We start from the raw sequence: 25,661 nt of genomic DNA on the forward strand, positions 1-25,661 counted from the left end.
TCCTGATTCAAAGCAGTGAAATTATAACAGTGTACATGAATATTATATTCCTAAACACATTAAAGAAAGGTCTGCTATCTTCTAGTAGAAAGACTGAGTAAATATTTCCCTCCAAGTTTTAATCTTTCACCTTCTTGCTCAATTTTATAACTTCTGTTAATCCCTATAGTTCCTGTTTGCTTTATTCCAACAGATTTTCCATATGCAGAGAAAAAACAATTTTCTCCTGCATGGCTTTCAGTTGTAAATCAATGGCAGATTTACTGGTGTTTTCCAGCAGTATGTTACATATACCTTTATATTTGTGATCAAGTACTGGCCAGGTACCTGGTAACTGAAAAGGTATTTAGGTAAATAAATGTCATCCTTGCCTAGAAAGAGAAATAGTACTAGAAAGAGATTAGATTTATTCAAATATGTGGACAATATATAGGAGATCCTAATGAGTTTTTTCTTCTATGCAGGCTGTACATTTAGAATTGAGAAAAGATATGCAGAATACTCTTGGTAAAAATAATTGGTCCATATTTCTAGAGCTTGGTGATGACTAAGTCATCAATTATGTCACAGGTGGTTTTGTTGCATACTTACCAGTCATTTGTTTAAAACAAGTGTCAGTAATTTATAATAGCAATGGGTGATGGGCAGGGAAATATCTGCTAATCTGCTTCCAAGCGAATGAGCAGTTGTGAAAATCCCATCCCAAGAGTGATTTAGTCTTTAGAGCCTATGTAATTTTCATTAAGGGAAAAGGCAGAAGTACAGGCAGATCTGCAAGCTGTCAGCATAGCTGAGTTTGTACTTCTGAATGAGATTCCCCAGGGACAGGATGTGCAAGATAGAGAAGAGGACATCGGGAGCAGCTCCTCTCCATACAGACAGTTGATGTGGGAGGGCAGAAACAATGAAATAATCTGTATGAATTTAGAAAAGAAATGGAGATGAGGCGTTAGCTGGAAAAATGTGTGGTAAGATTTTCTAATTTTTTATTTATTGAGAGAATAAAATACCTCTGAACTATCTAGGGAGGGAAGCAGCTATATTGGATCAAGGGGAAGAGTGTGCCATGGGATGGGAAGGGACGTGGGGACGTAGGGTGAAATCAGTGTGGATGTGAAGGAGAAGAGGGGAGGGTATTCCCCAGACTGTGCTGGGGAGGAGGAGAAAAGCTACAGGATGGAAGGAGTGTACAGGGAGGAAAACCAAAACAAGATGAGTCACTGGCAATGAAAAACCCCAAACCCCACAGTATATTGAGGGATGGAGACGGGAACGGGGAACGCTTTGCAGAGTAACTGATGGTGAGGAGTGACTGCTCTCAGTAACTTACTGAAAAGTTATTTATTCTAAGGCCCCACGGGGTAACATGAAGAAGGTTAATTAAGAGCTGAGGTGGAACTGTGCTTTAAACAGGCTCAAGTAATACAAGCATTGCTTTAGAAGAGGTCTCGAACTCCAAGAACTGCTTTTCTTTTTCCCCTTAGCTCTTTCCTTATTCTGATTCTGCTTTTTTTGACTGCACCTTCTTCCTATCCTACCTTTAAAAATGATCCCAATTAATACTGCAGTGTGTTTACAAACATGCAATCTCCTAGCCTCTTTCCCAGGAATCCCAAAGCATGTGCGCTTGGTGGGCTATGTCCGTGCTGACACCGGGATGGCTTTGCCATGGAGATTCGGGTTGCCATGGCAACTTGCACCTTGTCTAAGGCAGCACCGAGGGTTGAATTGAATAAAAGAAGCTCTGCAAAAGTGAAACAGCAAAATATCAGGGTCCGGTATTTAAACATCAAAAAGAAGCCAAAAATTTTCCTGGCCTGGCACACTCTTCCTTTGCTTTGAGAATAACCAAGTTAAATACATGGAGTTTTCTTAGTTTAAGTATTAGTAAATAAAAAAATCTTTGAGCACGCTTGGTATTCATACAGGCTTAACAAATATATATATTTAGGAACAGCTACTGCAGAATAGCAGTTGCTGTCTGTCTGTCTGTCTGCTGCCAGTGAATTTAAAGGCAATTGGTTCAATGGATATTGTTGCCTCAGGTTCCACAACCATGTAATGGGCATGCAAAACAGATGGAAGGAAGATGGTGGTGGTGTGGAATGCTACATATAAGAGAATGCTCTTATATGTAGGCAAAGCAGTCATGTGTAGCATTGTAGTTACGTGGCTTTGCCCTCTTGCCTATGGATGAGAAAATCCCCATCTCACTGCTAACCCAGGCAGGTACCATGCAGCTTCCAAAACTGGAGGACCTCTAATCTCTGCAAACAGACCACTTGGATATAGCAGGGATTTAATGTATTGCCAAGGAAAGCCAAAAGTCCACTTACTGTATGTGCAGTCAGTCTTAGTAACTTCTCTCATGTACAAGAAAATAACTGAGCAGATCATCAAAATCTTTTCTTTGCTTTACTTGGTTTCATTTTCTCCAGAGCAAAGAAGCTGTTTTCATGTATTTTCCGTATGTGTTATGCAAGCTCTGAATGACATTTTAAATTATTAATAAGATACAGGCTTCAGGCAAAATTACTTTTGAACCACTCGGTGCTTGAGAATTTTTATAACGTTAATCTATGCCTTTAGTTTTTAAATAAAAGTCCATATGGTGAACACAGCCAATAGAGTTACAGGTCATATGATCATGAATCTATATGTAGCCATTTTTCTTACCTATAGTTAAAAATTCCTATATATATCTCTATACATGGGTGGTTCCAGCACTAATATGTTTGCGAGAGGTGCATGTGTGCTATGCAGGAAGAGTTCTTTTGTTCTATGGTAGATACAACTATTTTTTGGTGGCAGTGGAGAGAAAAAGGGAAGTACTTTTTTGGCTGCCTGTTTTCAGCAAGAAGGGGGTCTTCTCCATAAGCATTTGAACTGACAGGCTAGCAACCTGAATAATACCACATATAACTGCAGCCAGTCACAAATATACAATCATCACTACTGTGGATGCAACAATATGTTTAGTGGGGAAATCTTGAGGGAGATAGAGAATATTTCAAAGGAAAATAATTTCAGCAATGGAAAAGTGAAGGTGACCTGGCTTTACCCTGCTGGGATAAAGAGTCACTCTCAACTCTTTAGGCATGTTTGCACTTTGACAGTAAGACATGTGGGCAGATAAGAAGTGCCTTGGCTTTGCATTTCATTGGAATGGTATTAGGATGGTTTTGTGTCTTTGTCCTCCTCACTGTTGCTTTTGTGGCCTTCCTTTCTCCCTCACTTATCCTTGGCTCATATGGTCAAATAACATCTTCCCAGCACCTTTTATAGCTACTTCTGGTCCTACACTGGGTTATAAGCCAGGTTGGACAGGGCTTGGAGCAACCTGTTGTTGTGGTTTAAGCTGAACCCAGGACACCTGGTCTAGTGGAAGGTGTCCTGCCTGTGGCAGGGGGACTGGATGAGCTTTAAGGTCCCTTCTAACCCAAACCATTCTGTAACCCAAAGCATTCTATGATTCTATATAAAATGATAAAATTTGCTTAAAAGCCTGAGCTTGGAGAGGGGTTCATCCTGAGCACAGCCTGGAAGTTTGCTGTATGCTGACATTTGCTGTAGTCACTTCACTTCAACGTATTCAGGCTACTGGTGAATGATAAAAGCATATGCAATTTAGAAATCTTCAGCACTTACTTCTTAGGAGTTGTGATTGCTCAGCAAATGTTATGGTATGGCCTTTATTCAGCAATCATGAGACAGCAGGAAATTGCTAGAAACGAGTTCAACTGGAAAAAAAGAAAAGGCAAGGAAAGGAGGAACCCCCCTAGTCTAGAAATTACTATATACAAAAACACATATTTCATTTCACTGTAAAGATGTATTTCAACCCATTTCAGAAAGATTAAAGTTGGCAGCTTTGCAATAAGATGATTTTTCCATCTTTTAAGTTAATGGCATGATAGATAGAACTTGCGTCCCTGAGAAGTCAAGCTCTTTTCTCTTCCCCTTTTAAGTGGTATTTTCTTGAAAGGTACAATCAGTTGCTTTTGTTGCAGGCATCTCAACATGTACTTTCTTGTGTGAGTTAAAATCAATGTCTGATATAATCTCTGTTGGAAGTCAGAAATGAAGCTGCTGGTTTTAGCTACTAAGTGAAATTTTGTGAAGATTCACTCTGGCAGTGTTCCTTTCCAGATGTCTGAATTTTTATCCCTGAAACAACCATGGAAAATAGGGGCCTCCAGCTGCTACTGGAAAGTTTTCAGGGACTTATTTTGGTGTTGTCTCTGACTTCCATGTCTCTGTTTCAAAAAACACACTGAGGCTTCTGTAGAGCAGAAGTTGGGGGCCTTTCACATGGGATGCTGCTCAATTGTGTTGATTTGTATTGGCAGGAGAACATTTGCTGGTTTGGAAAGCTAAGATTCAGGGAATAATGGTTGTGTTCAGTTGAAAATAAATAAGTAAATAAGAATCTGGAGAGAAGATTCTTTCAGGTGGCATTGATAGAGTATATGAATAATTTCAGATGCTTCCCAGGAGGTCTTCCAGATGAGCTGACTCCCAAGCTGCCTATTAAAGAAGATGAAATAATTCTGTCCTTCTGCTCATGGGATGCCCACAGACAGGTCATGATTTTAATGGTTAGGTCCTTCAGCTACTCTTGTGCTAGGCACTATTCAACATGGAAAGTTGCATCTCTCTTGGATTGTAAAAGGGATTTGGATTAAGCCCACGAGGAGAGCTTGGCAGGCTTTGGGCTATTAATACCACAAGGTGTCTAACTACCTGCAAAATATCACGTCTAATGTTCCACAGCTTGTTCTGCTGTGGAATTAATGGATGGGCAAAGGGTCATCATGGATGCCTGGGAGAAAAATGGAGCTTGCTTTTCTAAAGGCAGCATAGGACCCTGTGGGAAGGGTCATCTTCTAAGCATTGTCACTCAACTCTTTGCTAAGCCTGCTTTGACAAGAGCTCAGTTTTATTAGCTGCCTTTAAAAAAAGATCTTTCTGTAAAAAAAATACAAGAATCAAACCTCCTGCCAGGGTGTTTTCAGCACATTTGTGAGAGAAGAATTGCAGCTGGTCAGATCCTTAGTTTTTGCCTAAGGCCTGGCCGTATAAATTGCAGTGATAAAATCAGCTGGACCCCAAAGAGCAAACAAACTAAATGGCTATTTTACAATATATAAACAATTACAGGATGACATTTGGCTTTAGGTTAATTTCTCTGCCTACTCTGGAAAATTGCCATCTGTAAGCAAACACATTGACTACATTATTTTCAATGATACAGGAAAAAGGGGCTGAAGTACTAGCATTTCAGATAATGACATCAGCATGATTATGGAGTTATGTTAACTTCAATGGCAGGTGGAGAAATAAAACTAATCTCATATGCTAAGCTGTACTGCACAAATAAAGAATCCATTTCTGTGATATAATGATTCGCTGTGGATTGCTTGCCAAGAAGATGCTAACATCAGCTTATCTGAATTGCTACGTGGTATTAGAGGAAGAAACCAACATCAATATTCCAGCACTTTGCAGACCAGAACCTGCGTTAAGCCAAGATTCAGATTCATTGTTACGTACTCTCCATTCAGGAAAGCCCTTGTACCCCTTGGGCAATCGATATTAAACCTGGAATATTTAAATATAAGCTCATAGGATCTTTTAAGACAATCTGTTTCTGTTGGTGCTTGTGCAAAGCTGTCCTGTTGTCCAGCTGTTGATGCCATGTTTAGTGGATTATGTTTGACCATGGGTCTTGTTTCAGGGTTGCAGAACTGAAAGGGACTGTGTTTGGAATCTACTGAAATCACCCAGTCCTTTCATTGCTGTATGAACTGAAGTAACTACGATGTTGTTACCATTAATGGCATATTGGGGTTGTTCAGCCTGGAGAAGCGAAGGCTCTGGGGACACATTATAACAGTCTTCCAGTACCTAAGGGGGCCTACAAGAAATCTAGAGAGGGGCTTTGGACAAGGGCCTGTAGGGACAGGGCAAGGGGGAATGGCTTTAACCTGCCAGAGGGGAGATTGAGATGAGCTCTTAGGCAGAAGCTCTTCCCTGTGAGGGTGCTGAGGCGCTGGCACAGGGTGCCCAGAGAAGCTGTGGCTGCCCCATCCCTGGCAGTGTTCAAGGCCAGGTTGGACACAGGGGCTTGGAGCAACCTGCTCTAGTGGAAGGTGTCCCTGTCCATGGCAGGGGGTTGGAACTGGTTGAGCTTTAAGGTCCTTTCCCACCCAAACCATTCTATGATTCTATTTCTTTATGCCTGAGGCGGTTTGAAATACTTCTAACATCAGTTTTTAACTGCATGACCCTAAAAAACCCCATATCAGAAACACTTAACACTTTGCTTTTTCATTTGTCTTTTTGATCTGTTTCGTATTTGTACTGCTCCTAGTGCAATGCACCCACAAACTGAAAAGGTATATGTGTCCAAGTAACAATCTCAAAAGGCAACAGTATTAAAATACAAGTAATCAAATATTCCAATCATGCAAAATCCTTAATTTAAATAGGGTGAATTGTCCCATTTTACTACAGGAATACTAATTCAATGTCTAAAGTTTTTAGATCAGATTTTTGTTGGAAAGTCTAGACAGTGACAGAATTAACTCATAAAGATCTGAATATAAATGGTTTATTATATTTCAGCCCAGTGCTGATCAGGATGGCCAAACATAATAGAAGCAGGGCTTTCCGTTGAAGTGAAAACCCATCAGGAAGAACAGAATTAGAGGATGTTTCCTTAGTTATGTTTTAACAGTCATCTAGATATTGTCTTGGACTTCTTGCCCCATTTCTTTTTCAGTATGTAATTTTTAAAGGAAAGAAAAGCAAATTGCCATTTTTGGATCATCAGCAACGAAGCTCTGAATTCTTTAACATAAGGAAAGAAAAAGAGCTGCTGGAGTGCAGAACTGAGTTGTAGGCTGCTTACTGATGCTTGGTAAATTGTATAATGGGTTTTAGCTTCCCTTCATTGCTACAGCTGTTGGCTTCAATCTGTTTTTGTGGTTTTATTAAAATAAGTTCTTTTTTTTTTTTTTTTGGTAACTTGTCAATTGCCCTGCGTTGGATAACATAAATGAACTCATCCTTTTAGCTAAGCTGTGTCAAGGTATCTAATCAAGAACAAATCACTAAAATACTGAGATACTACAAGGGCATATAGTGATAGGACAAGGAGGGAATGGCTTTAACCTGCCAGAGGGGAGATTGAGATGGGATCTTAGGAAGAAGCTCTTCCCTGTGAGGGTGCTGAGGCGCTGGCACAGGGTGCCCAGAGAAGCTGTGGCTGCCCCATCCCTGGCAGTGTTCAAGGCCAGGTTGGACACAGGGGCTTGGAGCAACCTGCTCTAGTGGAAGGTGTCCCTGCCCGTGGCAGGGGGTTGGAACTAGATGATCTTAAGGTCCTTTTCAATCCAAACCATTCTATGATTCTATCATTATTTGAAAGCAGCAGTCTTCTTTTTTTTGTGCAGGGTGTCCAATTTAAACAGGCCAGAGGAATGCAACTTGGGCAAAGAAAGAAATATTATTCCCATTTTACGGCTGGGGAGTTTTAGCACAGGCAGTTGAAAGAACTTACACAATCTCATATAGAAGCAGTCAGAATCTGAATTCAGATTTAGTTCCAATAAGCAGCTTTTATCACAAGATTGTTTTTCTTCTTTTTATAACTTGTTGTTACAGCATATGCATAAATAACCAACAGGAACCCCTCTACTTCTTCTGTTCCGTTTCTAATTCTAATCCTAGTTACGTTGGCCAGTTTATTATCTCAAATATTTACTTTCCACTATAAATGGAAATTACTTCTTTCCCTTCTTTTTCATGTTTGATGGTCATAATATCCTCTAGCATTCTATTCTTTCTTGGTACCTGTGATAGATCAAAATCATGTGATGTTGCGCTCTTTGTAATAAATTAAATTAGCTTTAATAGGAAACTTAAGTAGCTGTAATGTTGGTTTTGGTTTGTTTTTTATAAGTAAGGGGTAAACTGGACTTTCTGTAGCTGAAATTGTTTTCTAAATCATTTATCATGCTGTGTGAATTGGTTTAAGAACAAGAGAATAACCATCCATTGTCGTTCTGAATAGATTGTATATTTATAGGGACATTGTTCATTAATTTTTGAGGACAGAATCTGGACTGCTATTTATCAGACACATTCTTGGTTCAATGCTAGTTATACTGCAGTCACTTAGGTCGTCTAAAACCTTGCTGGAAAAGAGGAAAATATCAGGGAAATTTGAATCAAATGATGCTTTAAGCATCAATGACATAAAAAGCTCTTTTAAATTTATGCCAATTGTCACAGAGCAAATGGGTTTACCTGTAGTGTGGATTTGAGGACCCTTCTAAAATATTCAAAGTGGAAAGCTTCTCCTGGAGTTCTCGTGCTTCAGTTACAGTTTCAACACTGGTTTTTGTTGCTCGCATATTTCACCAAAGCAGAAGTACTGATCAGAACACAAACTATTGGTGATTCACTTTGGTGCAGTTTTGTACATCTGTTTTGTGCATTAGTTTTATAACAAATGTTTTGACACAGAGCTGTTGACTGATAAATATCTTAATAGCTTCTCACTATGCTAAATGTCATAAACTTAATTGCATAGCATAATTCTCTGCCTTGCTGCAAAAATAGAAGAGTGGAATTTGTCATGGTTTGTTTGATGCTCGTGAGAACTTGCTGAAATGGGACCTCTGATGTACAGCAAAGCAACAGGGCATGGAGAATGGGGTTTTGGTGAGAGATAGAAGTTGCTCACTGCTTTGCAGTAAGTGTGCTTTGTGTGTACTGATCACGATGAGTTTTGGTTCAGGCTTGGAATTAAGGTGAAATGCTGCTGCAGAAGTTCACATCTTAACAACAGGTCTATGAGCTGTCGCTTTCAACCTTGCTTCTCAATTGCGTTTTTCAGCACACATCTGGTACCTGCAAGGCATCACAAGTGGAATCAGCCTTCAGAGGGCGCTTTCTGCCTAAAAGTAGCATACATTTGGTGGAGTAACCTTACTACTGCCCCATTTTGTGGCTTGAAGAGGGCATACTGGAGGAGAAGAGGAATTCTGGGTGGGCATCGTTTAGCTCAATGCTAAACAGTTTTTTTACTCCTTGTCCATTCTGTTCCCTGAGTGCCCTGACTTAAGGAGAGATGAAGTTCATCTTTATGCCAGAGAGTCTTCTTGTGCCTGAGGGGTGGATCTGTCAGACATGGTGCTGGCACTAGAATGGTAGATGATCTTTTAGGTATTCAGACGGTCAACGCTGCCCAAGGCAACTGACAGCCTTAATATCTGCAAAAGGAACAGCCTCAGATCCATCATTCAACACAGATCAGCTGTCACACGGTGTAACAGCATCTTGCTACCCTGGGGAATCCCGAAATCCGTGGCATTATTGTGATGGGTGTATGCTTATCCTCTGCGGATACAAATTTTTACTGTAGGTGCAGAAGAATCTGGGGAGCATAAATACCCAAAGGAAAAACACCAGAAGTGCTCAGCAATAAACCAAGTGCTTTTTATTTATAGGTCTTGGAATGAAGGGTGTATTTTGTGGGCTAATACAGACACGTTTCAATAACAAAGCTAAGTATGCCCAAATAAGAGAAAGTTATCAATACCTAAAACTTTAATACATGAAACAGTAACACGGAATATGTAGGATATGGAGCGAGCAGTAATTTTAAATGTGATTTTTTTAAAAGCATTTCATTAACTTGATGTTATATTGTTCTTTTATGCTGGGTTCATTAAGTATATACAAAATAGCTTTTCGCTTCATATAGACTGTGGGCTTAATGAATATTCTAAAATGGTGTTTTATTAATATGCCACCTTAATGAGTGGAGAAAAAAGGCTCCAAACACCTTTAAATTGTGTTATTTGCAAGGCAGCATGAGAGAAGCAGAAGGTACCAGTGAATTTCAAATTCCCTTCAGAAAATAAAAATCCAAAGTAATGGCTGCAGCTATTTGTGTCAGACATAAAAATTGATATAACATGTGGTAAACCTCCTATTGGGTATTATTACAAATGATTGATTTCTCTCTCCCCCTACAGTTTAGATGGCGCAGTGCTTACTGTACAAACAACACAGGCAAAGTCAACATGTTTTACAAGTAAATAATTTACAGCCACTCTGTGGAATATGGAATAATATTTTACATTAAGTGACATTAATTAGGGGAGAAATATTCAAATGGTGAAGAACTGGGAGATGGCTGTTGCAAAGAGAATTTTTTTACTTGCAGTCTAAATGCAAATCAGGAGCTGTGAGAGTCACGAACACATTGCTCTTGAGGGAGAAATAATTCCCATTAAGTACCCAGCTCTAACATTACTGTAAGATTTGGGAATGTGAGCCAAATCCAAGTCAGTGACGGTCTTCAATGCTGTCATTGAAGGTTTTAGATGCATTTTAGATCTGCTTTAATTAGAGGTGAGATATAGCTCATAGTCTTGGGTCTTAATCCCATAAACATTAAAGCACGTGGTTATCCTCACCCACAGCAGCAAAGCAAGTGGCTTAGCAGGATTTCTTTCATAGACCTGGATTTTTAAGGTCGGTAGAGACTGCTGTGGTTTAGGCTTGCTCACAAAATGTACACTAGAACCACACTAGTAACTCCTGAGTTGATCCTGATGATAACTTCTGACCGAAGTGAGGTTTTTCAGAAAGACTTAGTGATAGATTAGCTACAACTTTCCATCCTCCATCACAAAGCTGTAGTGTTACAGTGATAGCAAAGAAATCTGTGTGTCTATTATGGATTTCTCTAATTCTGCCTGTCTGCTTTGAGCCACACTGCAATTCAAAATGTGATTTGATATTAAAAATATTAAAAATAGATACAAGACAGATGTACTCAGTTAATATTCTGTAAATTTGCAGAGGTTTGGGGCTTTTTCCAGTATTAGCCTTGCTTCAGAATGAAGAATTTCTTCTGCTGAGCAAGGTCCATGCACATGCAGTAAAAACAAAGCCCAGGTATGCCAGCTGATTCCTCCACAACTCTGTTGTCTATTGAGGGTTACATACGCTGGTGTAGAAGAGGTTTTGACAATGGGTATCACACACATGCTGACTTACATAGAGCACAAAATGAGCACACCATTTGTCTGCTAGACTGTGTTAAAAAACAGGTATTTAATAAATATTTTTCTTCTTTGATTTCAAATCAGCTTGATACGATGCCCCATCCCTGGCAGTGTTCGAGGCCAGGTTGGATGGGGCTTGGAGCAACTTGGTCTAGTGGAAGGTGTCCCTGCCTGTAGCAGGGGGCTGGAGCTGGATGATCTCTAAGGTCCTGAAGAGAGCTGAGCTTAGTGTCTCTGTGCAGTGTTTCTGCTCTAGAAACCTTCCTTGGTTTAAGCCACCTTTCAGCCTTAACTGGATGAAAGGGAGTGTGAGATAGGTGTGTGTATATATATGTATATATATATTTCTGGAAGGTATAATACTATCTGTAGTATAACCCTGTATAACAAAAGTCTATGTATAGATATGTAAAGGTTAAAACAATAAAGGGCAGTGATCATCAAAAGAAATTAGAAACTTAAAGGGAAAAACTAGGGGGTGTAGATTTGGACATTGGTTTGGGGAGAAACCAGTCATTTGAGATACAAAGCCTTATTTAGCTCCTCAATTTCACAGTATGCACCCTAAAAACTACCCACTGGGTGTTGGAGTTGATGATAGAAAGGTCTGGACATCAAGTTTTATGTGGAAAGTGGTTTTGTTGGTTGCACCCCCATAAATGTTTTTTAAGATGTTAATAGCATGTGAACATAAGATGTACTAAAAAACCTGCTGAATTTAATTTTTATAAACTTCAGATTTCAGTAACCAGAGTAAAGAGAAAAAGAAAAATAAAATACTTTCCCCTTTTTATGTGGGTATATGTTTTATTTTGGAGTTAGCTGTAAATCTAATCAAGCAGTATTATACTCTAAATCACCACTTAAAAAACTTCGGGGGAAAAAAAGAGCTTTTCAAGATTTTTTTTTCACCCCCACATTCACCAACTTGTTAGTACTTAGAACAAATACACACAATTACCTTTAATAAAACTAATGTGCCATTGATGTAGAACAGAAGACTTCTTTCTCTTGCAATTGGGAGGCATACTGAGAGCATATAATTTTCTTACAAGCATTGTGACTAATCTGGATGATTTACTTTGGGATTTCCTCACTCTCTCCATGTCACTCAAACACAGATTTCACATATTAGACATAAATTAAGCTCTAATATTGTAAAAATAAACAGAAACAAAACCCTAATCTGGCTGCTGCTAATTGCAGTTAAGTGGCCTCCTGCACTGGCACTTAGTAATTGGGAACTGCTGATGTTTGTACATTGTGGTGTTTTAAATGGAATATTCCTGCTCCCTGTAGAAGTAATTTATATTATGGATGATTCTATCAAATATCTGCTAAAACTGGCAGGATAATTAAGTAACTGTTCTGTCGCTTGACATGCTGCAGAAGCCTATCTACTCTGCATTGGGCTGACAGAGCTGCAAAATGCTGTAAGAAGGTGCTGGCTGCTATGTTAACTGGGGAAAGGATATCTGTGGAAGGGAGGGGGAAGTGTTTGGGGATGATGGAAATGGTAGGAATTTGACTGAGGCCCCTTTGTGCCAGTTCTCCAGATTCTTCCATGATGCCTGATTTATTAAAGTCAGTTGCAAGGTGCTGTATAAGCCACAAAGAATTAAGTCTAAATCTCTACTGTTGAAGTTTTAACCATGTATTTTGAAAATACTGTAGTTTTTATACTCTGAATTAAGTGTTTTAAAGCTTGCAGATGTACATAGAATCATAGAATCAACCAGGTTGGAAAAGACCTTAAGGTCATCAAGTCCAACCATTCCCCAGCACTGCCAAGGCCACCACTAACCTGTTTCACTGAGGGCCTTGTCTACATGGTGTGTGAACACTTCCAGGGACAGTGATTCCACCACTGCCCTGGGAAGCCTGTTCCAATGCCTGACCACCCTTTGGGGAAAAAATTGTTCCTAATACCCAGCGTAAGCCTCCCCTGGTGCAGCTTGAGGACGTTTATAGAATCATAGAATAGTTAGGGTTGGAAAGGACCTTAAGATCATCTAGTTCCAACCTCCCTGCCATAGGCAGGGGCACCTCTCACTAAACTATATCACCTAAGGCTCTGTCCAACCTGGCCTTGAACACCGCCAGGGATGGAGCATTCACAACTTCCTTGGGCAATCCATTCCGGTGCCTCACCACCCTCACTGTAAATAACTTATTCTTTATAGCTAATCTAAGCTTCCCCTGTTTAAGTTTGAACCCATCACCCCTTGTCCTACCATTACAGTCCCTAATGAAGAGTCCCTCCCCAGCATCCTTATAGGCCCCTTTCAAATACTGGAAGGCTGCTCTGAGGTCTCCACACAGCCTTCTCTTCTCCAGGCTGAACAGCCCCAACTTTCTCAGCCTGTCTTCATACAAGAGGTGCTCCAGCCCTCTTATCATCCTCGTGGCCCTCCTCTGGACTTGCTCTAACAGCTCCATGTCCTTTTTATGTTGAGGACACCAGAACTGTACACAGTACTCCAAGTAAGGTCTCACGAGATTTCCTTTTCTATTACTTGTTACTTGGTATTTAATGAGTTGGTCCGTCATTATGTTCTTACATATCATAGAATCATAGGATGGTTTGGACTGGAAAAGACCTTAAAGCTCACTCAGTTCCATGGGCAGGGACACCTTTCACTAGACCAGGCTGCTCCAAGCCCTGTCCAACCTGGCCTTGAATATTTAAATAGAGAGTATTTGTTACCTAATATAGCTACTTCTCTTTTGGCAATGCTGGCATAAACCTACACCACACTTACTGATGCAATGTCAGGCTTGATAAGAAATTCCTACCTGCCTTTCTGCCCAAGAAAACTGTATAAAAGCAGTAAGTTAATGTTGTTTAGTGGTCAGTGGGAAAAAAAAGGAAATCACTGTTCAAATAATTGATGGAAAGAAAAGCTGAGGGGTCCTGAGCTTTGTACAGTTATAGAGATTAGTGAAAAACCATTGCAGTGTAATATCAGATCGGAATGGAAATGATGTATATACCCTTTTCATGGTTATAAATAATTTCACAAGGTTTAAGGCGGTGAAGAATGTGTTGAAAAAAACCTTCTGTAATCTCCTGAAGTGTGAAAATTAATCACTGATAAGTGTTTGACAGCGTGGGCTCCATACTTCCAGCCAGGAACTTTACCTAGCACTGAAACTTTCATTAATTTTCAATTTCCGATTTCTATAAATAAAGAGCTGAAGCTCTTTATTTTTGTAGGGAATTTATTTGGAATTTTCATTGAAAAATCAAAATCGGACTGATCATGTTGAATCTTTTAGAGGCAGTTAAGAGCCCCTTATGTGCCTCTGGTTTTGGTCCAGCCTAAATACACTTGTGGCTTTATTCCTTCCTCTGTCTACATGTCCTTTGCTGTTGGGTTGGCTGTGGATCATCTGATTGAAGTGCTGCAGATGAGCACTTCAGATAGCACCTGGCATTGTGCAGAGTGAGATCAGGCTCACCAATGAAGTGTAAAAGCACTCTTGCTACTTATCTCCTAGTGAACCATTCCACTAACAAACCAGGATGAATTGTACATCTAGTTTATAAAACAGCATCATTTAACAGGAAATTAAACTACATGGTTCTCTGTGTGCCTGTACATAGCAGTGCTGTTTAGCGGAGTTGTTTAAATGTTTCTATGCAGTCCTGTGCTCTAGTTCTGTGCTTCAGAATTTCTCCTGGCACCCTCAGTACTCTTGGCCTTGCAGAAACAGGTATAATCTTATGCTTTCTGATCTCAAGAGCTCTTTCTTTCACGTATTCTGCCACCCTTCAGGGGCAGTCCATCATTCTTGAGATATCACCTTGAATTTTCATCAACCTTTGCTAGCTCCAGAGGAGGGACGTTGGCATTTACAGCATGGACCTGGTAGAGCCCAGTGCTTCTTTCTCAGGAGGACGTGTGATCCCATTCCCAGTTCATGACACATACTGTACTATACTACTGCATTGTGCATAGATGACAATCACTGCAGTCTATGTACAATAATCATACTACAGTTTCTTTTTTTTAGTCCATCCCATTCTTTCAGGGCAAAAAAATTAGGCTTAAAATAGCACTGATTTTGTTTGGGTAGGTTTGATCAGTTCCTTTTTTTGATCTCTCTTTTTTATAGTTTTTAGCTGCATTCATTGATATTATTTTGTCTGTTTGCTAGCTTTTTGATCCTCAGGTTTCATGGACTGCATGAACTCCAGAGGACAGTTGTCTCTGCATTCTCCATCCTCTGGAGCCTGCGTGTAATAAAGATGAAAACACTAAGTCTGATTATGCAGTGTGCTAAAAGAAGGGTTGATTTATGATTTAGGCACTAAATTGGCACTTGATTTGTGAGGGGAAAGCCAGAGCTCTCCTACAGGGTTTCTGTGTGATATCAACAAGCCAACTAGACTAAGATTTTAAAGTAACTTAAAAGCCTCAGCTGTGAAAATTGCATTGAAATTCTGTCTCTCTAGGTTTCTTAAATGCTTATATTCTGAAAAAAAGTATCTATCCTTAATTTCTCGGTGTCTCAAACATTTTCCTGCCCATTATTCCTAAATAATATACATGCGGAAATACCCTTGTTATATCTATGTACGTGTTCATGGATCCACTGAGTAAGCAGAAATTACAAGTATCTTTGAAGGTTTCAAGCATTTCTTCTGCTACCTGTGAAGATGAAAAGCTGTTGTAGCTCTGCTATGTCAATTGTAGAGGATTTTATGTTTATATCCTTTTATTTTCCAAAAGTTTCAAGAATTAAAACTTTTGGGGTACTGTCTGTCTTATGGAAGAGGAAACAATGGCTGATATTGAGAGACTTAAAGAAGTAGCATCACACAGGCCCAAAGGTGTAAAGACACACAGCTCCAAACAAGTTTTGGACTCAGAAAGCTAGGTTGGCTTTTTTTGCAGAGTTAGGGCCTGATCGAAGCTTTAGTATTTTAACAGTTCCCGAACTAGAAAGAGGCTGGTTGCAGGTCTGAATTTCACAGCCATGCCAAGCCCAGAGTCCAAGGCACCCCAGTCTCACAAAATTTGGATCCTCAACTGAGGTTAGGAGCTCATACCTGTGAGATTCCAGTCCCAGAGACACAACAGGGCTTTTGCTGTTAACATGGATGTGAAAACTATCCTATAATCACTCAGGGATGCAATCTAACCAGAGGTCTTCAACCCATGGAATGGATTGTAACAGTTGGTTTTGTTGTCTCTTTTGTGTCTTCATCCCTTACCCAAGTTTGTCATCTCTTCAGGTTCTGTCTCTGCTATAACAAGGACCTTCTGTGTTATTGTTCTTCTTCAAAATCTGCTTCATATATGTTTGTTGTGGTTTAAGCCCAGCTGATAGCTCAGAACCATGCAGCCGCTTGCTTACTCCACTCCCTTCTTTCCCCCTGCTCCTGGAGTGATGGGGAGGAGAATAGAAAGAATGTAAACTGCACGGGTTGAGATAAGAACAGTCCAGTAACTAAGGTATAATAGGAAACCACTACTACTACCACCAATAATAATGATAAGGGAAATAACAAGAGGAGAGAATATAAAACTAAAAAGGGAAAAGGAAAGAAAAAACCCACAAGCGATGGACATTGCAATTGCTCACCACCCACTGACCGATACCCAGCCCGACCCGAGCAGCGATCTGGGCTTTCCAGGTAACTCCCCCCAGTTTCTATACTGGGCATGACGTGCTGTGGTATGGAATACCCCTTTGGCTAGTTTGGGTCAGGTGTCCTGTGTCTGCATCCTCCCAGTTTCTTGTGCTCCTCCTCACTGGCAGAGCATGAGACTTGAAAGTCCTTGATTGGAGTAAGCATTACTGAGTAACAGCTAAATACACAGGTGTGTTATCAGCACTGTTTTCAGACTGAAGTTGAAAACACAGCACTGCACCAGCTACTAAGAAGGAGAAAAATAACTGTTACAGCTGAACCCAGGACAATGTTATGCACAGACTCGCTTCCTACTCATTCTTTGAAGTTGAAGGTCCACTGGAAATACAGTTTCTTGCTGAGATATGCTGCATGATGTTAACAGGCGTTTGTGAAGCACACACTGTGGCTTAGCTGTATGGTAGCCAAAGGAGCAGCCTTGCCACACAGCCACACTACAATTGATGGGTTGGAGCTGTATGTATTGTAATAAACAGATTATTCCTATTAAATTAGCTTGGACATCTCTGGGAAAATTCATCATGCCCCAACATTCAGCTTGTCTTTGGAAGTGTAAGAGAAATGGGGAATGTCAAAGGCAATTTTTTTATCTGTAATGTGTTTCCAAAGGTTGAGTTTTGAGTTCTTTATATCCACAGTGTTTGGCTGCACAAAGTATTCCAATGATGTGGTTGCTCCATGCTGTCAGGAAGAAAGTCTTTAGTTGTAGTACACCACAGAGAGCACAAGACAGCAACTGTTGTCTTTGGTCTTTGTAGAGCTGTTTGGGAGGCTCTGCCTAGCATAAAGTGAAACATTCAACTCGACACTCAATGGCAGTTTGCTGACAGCAGAAAGTTTTGATTTATTCCAAAAGGATAAAGATACAAATGTGTTGCTAAATCAGTCTGTGGGCAGCTTGGTTTCTGTACAGGGAGAATAAGATATGGGCTTGTACTGGGGTCTTTAATAAGGTTTTGGATTTCTGTGCTATCACTGTCTGTGCTACCCTGTGAAACTATATAGGCTTGGTTTACATGACAAAGTCTTTGTCTGAACTTTAGGTAAAGCCTTAGTAAAACATGCAACACATCTGAGTGTTTCCACCTCCTTCCAGTGTCCTTTTCACTTTGTTTATACAGCATCTTCCATCCAGGAGACTTCTTTTTCTACTTATGAATACAGAGACAGTATTTTATTATTGTAAGAGATTAACTTTTGGTCCAAAAACAGGTGCACCTTGTACCTTTAGATCTCTCCCTTGGCATCCTATCAAACCCTTAGTATTTTGACAAAACCTTCTGGAAGGCATCAAAGCAGTGTTTTATAGCAAGGAGGAAAACAGGAGAGAGAATGCTTGATTTTTGTCCTCTTCCCCAGCATGAAAATCTGTTCCTCAGCTTCTTGTTTCCTTGCCCCCACTAATGACCTTTCTTTCTGTGCTGGTTTCAAACTCTTGACAGCTCTTGAGAATCAGGAGAGACTTTGCATGATCAGAGTGATAATTTTCAAATCACTTTGTGGCTGAAAGGAAGTTTAGGGAGCACTATTTATTCAAATTACAAGCATGAAGGACCACATGGGAAATATGGAAGAGTGCCTTCTGTAAATGACAGCTTAGGGAGTCTTTCCAATTGCAGGAGACAGCTGTATCCCAAAACTTAATCTAATTACTATAGTATAGTGAAGAATGTCACCCTGAATAAAACTGATACCATCATACATGTTCATGGTAAATTTTGACTTACATATGGCTGTGTTTGGGATAACCTTTAAGTTTGAAATCCAACTCGGGGCTGATGCGATGCTTTTGTAATCAGAGGAATTTGAGCGTGTGGATCTTCTTTGCTCAGAGCAGATGAGCTCTGCTCACAGCTGTACAAAGTTCAGAATAGCCCTTTCCTGGAACACATCCTTCCTTCCTAGCACATGTAACAAACGGTATATAAACCTGTGTTTGGCTTCCTTTTCCCAACCCCATATTTCAGAATGTTTTCCAGTTGCATTTCAGAACTGTATAAAAAGAGGGAAATTACTCAGCCCTGGTGTGCTGCCCCCATATGCTTTTTCTGTTATGTTGTGCATGAACAATTGTATGATGACTTGAAGAGTTGAGTCTCTGAAAGGCCTTCATTTTCAGTGCTGGTGTATGCCAGCGAGTCTGAATATTAAATCAGATGGAAACCAGCAGCTTGAAAACATGCAATCTGCTCTGGGCTGAAATGCACATCTGTCTGATGTGTACTGCAGGTCCTTGGCTCCCACTAAGGTTGTTTGAGATAACAAAAGAGCATGTTTTGAAAGCTCTGAACATTTTTTGGTTTGGCTTTTTCTCTTTTTCGTGTGTAAAATGCTGAATTGACTGTACTGGAGCCAACAGCTTCTTGATTTCCCACAGAACCAGATTTTACAGAATATAGAAATGCCATCTTTCCTTACCCTGTTGAACCAACATGTTCCCACTCTCTTGGTACTGACAGTGCCTTTCCTCCTGGAATGTTGTCTTAGCTAAAGATGTTGGAGAGAAATACAGATACCATTGACTTTCTGTATCTGCTTATTTCCCAGTGAATTCAGGGGAGCCAAGGAAACGCTCAGCACCTCAACGACTGATCTCAAAGAGCAATCATGCAGGCATTGTGTGCATCAGTTAGTGAAGAACGCAGGAACTGATTTCTGCCAACAACAGGTAAAACCTGCCAGGGTTGTTGCTTGCCTGGGAGAATCCATGTGCAGCTATTAGGTTATAAACAGTGTAACAATAACATTTGTGTGCAGCAAGGAGGGAGCAGACCTGCATTTTAAACTGCTGAGGAAGCCTGCAGGCCAGCCTGGTATTTCTAATCAAAGCATCCTTGAAAAATGGAATAGGTGCAGATCTGCGTGTGCTTAGGCTGTATCCAGCGCTGATGATTTTCTGAGGCTAGCTGCTGCACAGCAAATTCTCAAATGGCTGTTGGATGTGTCTAAATTTTTCACATGGAAAAGTAGTAGGAAGAAGAAACTGTAGAAATATCTTGTGTTTTGATTTGTTAAAAATATTTGTATTTCTACAAAGTTCTTAGCTAGTTCAAGGACCCTCCCTATGGCAACAGGTCTGTATCAGGTAGGGAGGTTAGATGTCATTGCTGAATCAAGGCTTCCTGTGTTTATAATTTCTGCTATATAATGGCACACTTATTTATATCACAAATTGCCAGCAAATGGGGCTGTGCTTTTGATATGAATCAGTATCAATGACTGAGGGCTCCAGCAAAGCTGAGTTCTAGGAAGTGGCAATCTTAGAGCCCTGATTCTGTTTTCTTTTCACCTTTGTGAATTAACTTTATTAGGGACAGACACTGCAAATGTATACACAAGAGGGAACATAGAAGCTGTCTAATAATTTTCAGCCCAACCCATAAAATCTGAGGAGGTTTGTCTACCTAAGTGTTTTGCTGTTGGACTTGATCCTCCCAGGTATTGAGCAAAGCAGAGAATGAATTGGAGGAGTTCAAAGTTTCCAAAAAAATAAGACCCTTAAGCCTTGCTTCTGCTCCTGCCAATAGCAGAACTTGCCTTGCTTTGGAGGCCAGGCGTAGCTAAAGCCAAAAAGCAAATGGGTGCACATCAGTGGCAGCGTCACACTCTGCAGATTGCATGAACATCCAGAACTGTGCTGCTAAAGATCACTCTGGGGGCATGGAAGAAGATGAGAACAGAGCTGCTGGCTCCAAGACCTGAGCTAAAAATCCCTTTGGCTGTGGACAGTTTCTCTGCTAAAATGCCATGATGCCAGAGCGTGGGTAGAGTTTTAGTGCCAAGGGACAGCACTGCTCCCCGTATCAGCACTGGCTTCCAAAGCTTTTTGCCATTCTTGCCTTCAAGTTGTGGTTTCAGTCTCATTTGTGCCTGGCAAATCATTAGCATCCAGATTTTCTCTGTGCTATATTTTGGCCAAAGCTTGAAAGTGGCTTTTTTCTTTCTTTTTGTTTTATTTGTTTTTAATATAGTAGCAAAATGTTTCCTCTCTTGTGAAGAGCTGTCACCTGCAATGTGGATGATGTGTCCTCTGCTTTGTATCTGGACAACTATCACTTCAGGCTAAAATCCTGTCTCTGTTCTGGTCTCAGCGCATCATTCCCAGTTCAGTTCTGACTGAAAGCAGTGAGGTGATGTCTGTGTAGAGCTGTATATGGAATAGATATTAACCCATGTGTTTTTTAAACTCTATGTATGTGTAGGTGTGTACACAGGCACATTTTGTATGTGTGGGTATGTACACACATGCACAATTCCTCTAGCTTTAAGTCATGCTCCTAGTAAGAAATGCAACAAATCATATTGGTGATTGACTGGGGAATGTTGTTCTCCTGTTGTTACAGATACAGTCATGTTCTTTATGAATGGATATACAGAAAATAAAAAGTACATTTCTCATTTGCAAAATCTCAAAGGCTCAGCCATAAATTCGCTTGTTCCAGCAAACCAAAAATACTCTATTACACACACAGAGCTGTAACTGCACTCCAGTGTGGTTATGCCTCTGTTCCACAGGGACTATTTTGTAAGAATAGCTTTATTTGCCATTGCTAATGGCCAGCATGGATATTTACCAGATACAGGCATTTTAGTTTCTGCTCGGTTTCTTACAGCTTCCCTGCATACTAAAAATGCCTTTATTTATGTTGCAGAATATGTGTTTGAGGACTTCTCCTATGGCTCTGCCGTAGATGTCAAGCCTCAGACCACACCAGCGTTGTACCGAAGAGATATATGGTAAGCATTACTTCATGTTTCCAAGCCTGCATGTGTATATTCTGATGAGGAAGTTAAGTTATATTAAATGCTAGGTTTACTCAAGAGAAGTACTGTTCGGCTCATGACCAGTGCATGTGGCTCCTGTGCAAGGTGCTTGACCAGGTAACTGTCTCAAGCTATCCTGTTTCTGATAATATATATACAAGACAAGGTAGTTGATTTGGTCTGTGGATTGGATGAAAGTTCTGTGCAACGTACTTGTTCTTATCGCCAGTGAAACCAGTGACAGTGTTTTTGCTGTTTCCAGTAAGCTTAGGAGCACATCCCCTCTGAGAAATGCAGAAAACATCAGTGGTGAGTTGATATATAAAATGACTTTGATGTTGCAGAACTGCCACAGCTATTTCAATAGCTGTATATTAGATGTCCCAACACACGGTCAGAAACTATGATGTGAACTCTGATAAAGGAAAATCTCAGATGTAACCATGTGGAGATGTGTATGCGTCTAAATATTCAGGTGTGTTAGTGGGATTTTCAGGAGCACCTGCTAGGGTTAGATGCCTAACTCCATAGGAATCAGTCCTGGATTAAATAGTCTCTGAACATCAAAGACATTTAGGTTCCTAATTCCTATTAGGCATTAAAGTGTCTTACTGGTTAGGATCCCATGGAGAGTTATGCATCTGATCTTTGGGAATCTAGGTCTGTTTTTGTATTTTCTCACAAAGTCCTGTGCCTTTCTGCATCTTTCAGAGTGTAAAGCATTTTGAAACCTAAGAACATCCTGTCTCTAAGAACAACGCCCTGTATGGCATTTAGTTTGTACAAACTTTGGGATAAAATGTACTCAATAGATGTAGTATTGTTATGGTTTGGCTTTTTTAAACTGAGTACTGCTATTAAGGTGTATAGTTATGTCTTTAGACATCCAACCTTCCCCTAAACTTCCCAGAACATAGCTAACAGTAATGATTTGTCTTGTAAGGCTTCCTGAATATGGTTTGGAAAACGAATACCTTCATTTAAAGGTGAGCAACACTGGACTTGTTGCTGTTTAAAGTGTCTGATAGGCAAAAGATCATACCTTAATTATTAGTCTCTCAGCACCACTGATTTCTGAGTTGTCTGCTCCAGGCATCATTCATTTGGTACATCTCTGACCTTGGTTCATTTGACTGATAACAAACTTGGGGGGAAAAAAATAAGCCCAGTGAATATAATTAACATCTGCTTATTAACACAATTATTTATGAGAGAGCTGTCTCGAGTTCAGTTGATGGCTGGAATAACTTTTGCAAGAGAGAAATCCTTGTTGAGGTGCAGCGACACCAACCTCTTCCCAGAGCTCTACTGCAGTTTTGGGGCGAGATGCTCAGTTGATGCCAGTGGCCTCCAGCCACAGAGCTGTGCTGATCTACATCAACTGTCCTGTCAGCTCTGAATCTGAATTTATACCTGCAGGACAGGTTCATCAATAGTGTTGCTTGGTGCAGCTCCCCTTGCAGTGTTAATTATGCAGTTCTCCTACAGCCTGAATCTGTGTTGACTTCGAAGATAAATTAGTTACCCTTGCACTTGCCACCGGCCTTCCTTTGTTGGTTAAGGATTATCTTATCTACCCCTCTTCTCTTTGTGTATCACGCAGTCAATTAACTGTTTTCCCATCTGACTGGAAATCTATAGGGGAAAAAAAACAAAACCAAATTTTTCTAAAGCTTGGACTGGAGTTTAACCAAATTTCTTTCTTGCAACTTTGCAGCTCAAGGCAAGTTTTCTTTTCTCCTGTAACACTGAGAATCCTTTGTTCAGTCTGGTTTATCAGCTGAGGTTGGATTCTTTCCACGATTCTCACTGATTTTGTAGGTTTTTAGGTTCAAAGAAGGTTCTTATTCTTTCTTTGTCTTTGTTTTGTCTCGCATAAAGATACATTTATGGGAGTGAAAATACTAATATGACAAATTAGACCAACATATACCTATTCTGATACAGGTCTTTCAATTCTCTACGAGAGAGAGTGTGGATTTAGATGAGCTCTTAGGAAGAAGCTCTTCCCTGTGAGGGTGCTGAGACGCTGGCACAGGGTGCCCAGAGAAGCTGTGGCTGCCCCATCCCTGGCAGTGTTCAAGGCCAGGTTGGACACAGGGGCTTGGAGCAACGTGCTCTAGTGGAAGGTGTCCCTGCCCGTGGCAGGGGGTTGGAACTGGATGAGCTTTAAAGTCCCTTCCAACCCAAACCTGTCTGAGATTCTATGATCAACAGAGGCATTGAAATTAATGGTTGGACCAGATGATCCTTTAGGTCACTTCCAACCTGGTATTCTGTGATTGAAACTAGAGATTAAATTCCAGCTCTGCTATCACAGAAGGGTTACACAGCTTCCTAGGCAGTGAGCCCTGTGTCACAAGCTCCTTGCCTAATGACTTTCTTCCCCTTGCAGCTGGTGGAGTGGCATGATACAAGCAGTGTCTGATTTGAGTTGTAAAGGTGTAAATTTTCTTGGGTTGGAGGCAATAGTCCCTCTCCCAGCTGTCTTGCTGTGCGCTACAACTGCTGCACCTGCTGCAGCAGAGTCCCTGAAGGCTGCAAATCACTGCCTTTTTCTCAGCAAATAACCCAAACCCTTGGCTTCTTCAATCCAGAATGATTGGGAATATTTTTGCAGAGCACGAGTCGTGCATCCTTGTAAGCAGGTTGTATTTCTAAAGGGATTACAAAGGATTATGATGAGTTACTAAGATCTGTGCATCTTCTCCAGTCCTCTTGCTTGCACAGGATTTATCGGTTTAGAAAAGTCTTGATGAAGATTGTAGATCTTCCCAGAGACAGCAGGGAAATTAGTATTCCTTTTGCAAACACCCTGGTTCCATTCCCCCACAGTGACACTTGCTGAATAATGTGTTAGAGCTCTCAGTGACTCCTTCCTAGAGACCTATGAAATCTGCAGAGATAATTACCACAATAGGAAATTACTACAAACAAATGCAGTTCGCCCTTGTTTTAGCAACTTTCTGAGATTGCACTTGCTTTCTTCGCTGTTACCAAGTGCATAGTTCCTGATTTTTTTTCAGTATCATTAAAATGATTAGATTTTGATTATTAAGATCTATCCACCTACTTAAAGATGATTGCAACATTGAGTTAAACTGGAGCTGCAGCTTTGCGCAGAACACAGTTGCTGTATGGGCTGAATTATAACCAATTTCTCAAATCACTAAAATTGGTTGTCCCAGACAAGCACTAAGATTAAATCTATCTCATCTGATATTAGGCATTAATGTAGTCAGCCTTGCTTAATGCACTCCTACACCAGATCTGACTCGCCTGGGACTCGAGTTTATGCTGTTGACTGAGTTTATCATGTGCAGTTTCCTAATTTAGATGAGTCCAGGAGTAAGTGTGAATGTGACATGACAAAGTTACCTGCTACACTTTGTTAAGTTCCTCAGATAAACAGTGATCCATGGGATGGTGCTAGCTTGACCGGCGTGCTTCTAAAGCTGCAAAGATTTCTATTCTCTAAGGTGTCTCTTTGGATGAATGGGTTCATCTTCTTGCCATGGTTCTATGGTCTTTTCGTTATGGTTCTTTTCAGGTTTTCTGTCTTGGAGCAACTGTTTGTCTCTTTCCTTTGCAGAAAGAAAAATAGTCAAGTCCTCAGTAAGTTCTATTCTTGTTTTTATTATTTCCTTTAAGAGATGAGTTGAATTTATTTAAAAACAAACAAAAACCTAACAAGGTTTTAAATCTTTAAACTCTGCTTTCTATTCCAAAAAATTATCCATGTATTAGGATGCCGAGTAAAAATAGCTGGCATGTAGGATGTCTCAGGAGACTGTAGTCTCAAGGTAAATAAGACTGGATTATTCTCCTTCTCGCTCCTATATCCAATATGATTTAATCAAATGTTGCAAATATTTCCAACTACATGATGTTTTTAGATTGACCATACGGGGGGGGGGGGGGGGGAACCCACACAAAGAAAAACCCAGAAGAGGGAACCTTTGAATTTCATTCTGATATAAATAACACTATAAAGATGGTGCAAAAATAAATGTTACTAGTCCATTTAATAGTATGGTATTAAACATGTTCTCTTTACTGCAGTGTGTAAGTCTTCTGCATATTCTTTAAGTGAACTCTTCCACCATCTTTTTATTTGTTTTGCATTATGTTTTCAGGTGCCAGTTGGT

General features: G+C 40.3%; 1 protein-coding gene across 2 annotated transcripts in view; it reads left to right on the forward strand.

The window, feature by feature from the left end:
• The first annotated feature begins 801 nt into the window (after positions 1 to 801).
• LRRTM4 (leucine rich repeat transmembrane neuronal 4) overlaps positions 802 to 25,661 on the forward strand; it is a 530,617-nt gene continuing 505,757 nt past the window's right edge. The window contains exons 1-2 of one of the 2 annotated variants that reach the window (XM_030510093.1): positions 802 to 968; positions 19,297 to 19,417. The gene's annotated coding sequence lies outside the window, so the exon portion shown is untranslated. Of the gene's footprint in view, positions 969 to 19,296; positions 19,418 to 21,401; positions 21,487 to 25,661 lie in introns of those variants that run through there. The other variant, XM_030510092.1, reaches the window with a different exon arrangement.

Source organism: Strigops habroptila, chromosome 21, assembly GCF_004027225.2.
Source record: "Strigops habroptila isolate Jane chromosome 21, bStrHab1.2.pri, whole genome shotgun sequence".
Taxonomy (NCBI): domain Eukaryota; kingdom Metazoa; phylum Chordata; class Aves; order Psittaciformes; family Psittacidae; genus Strigops; species Strigops habroptila.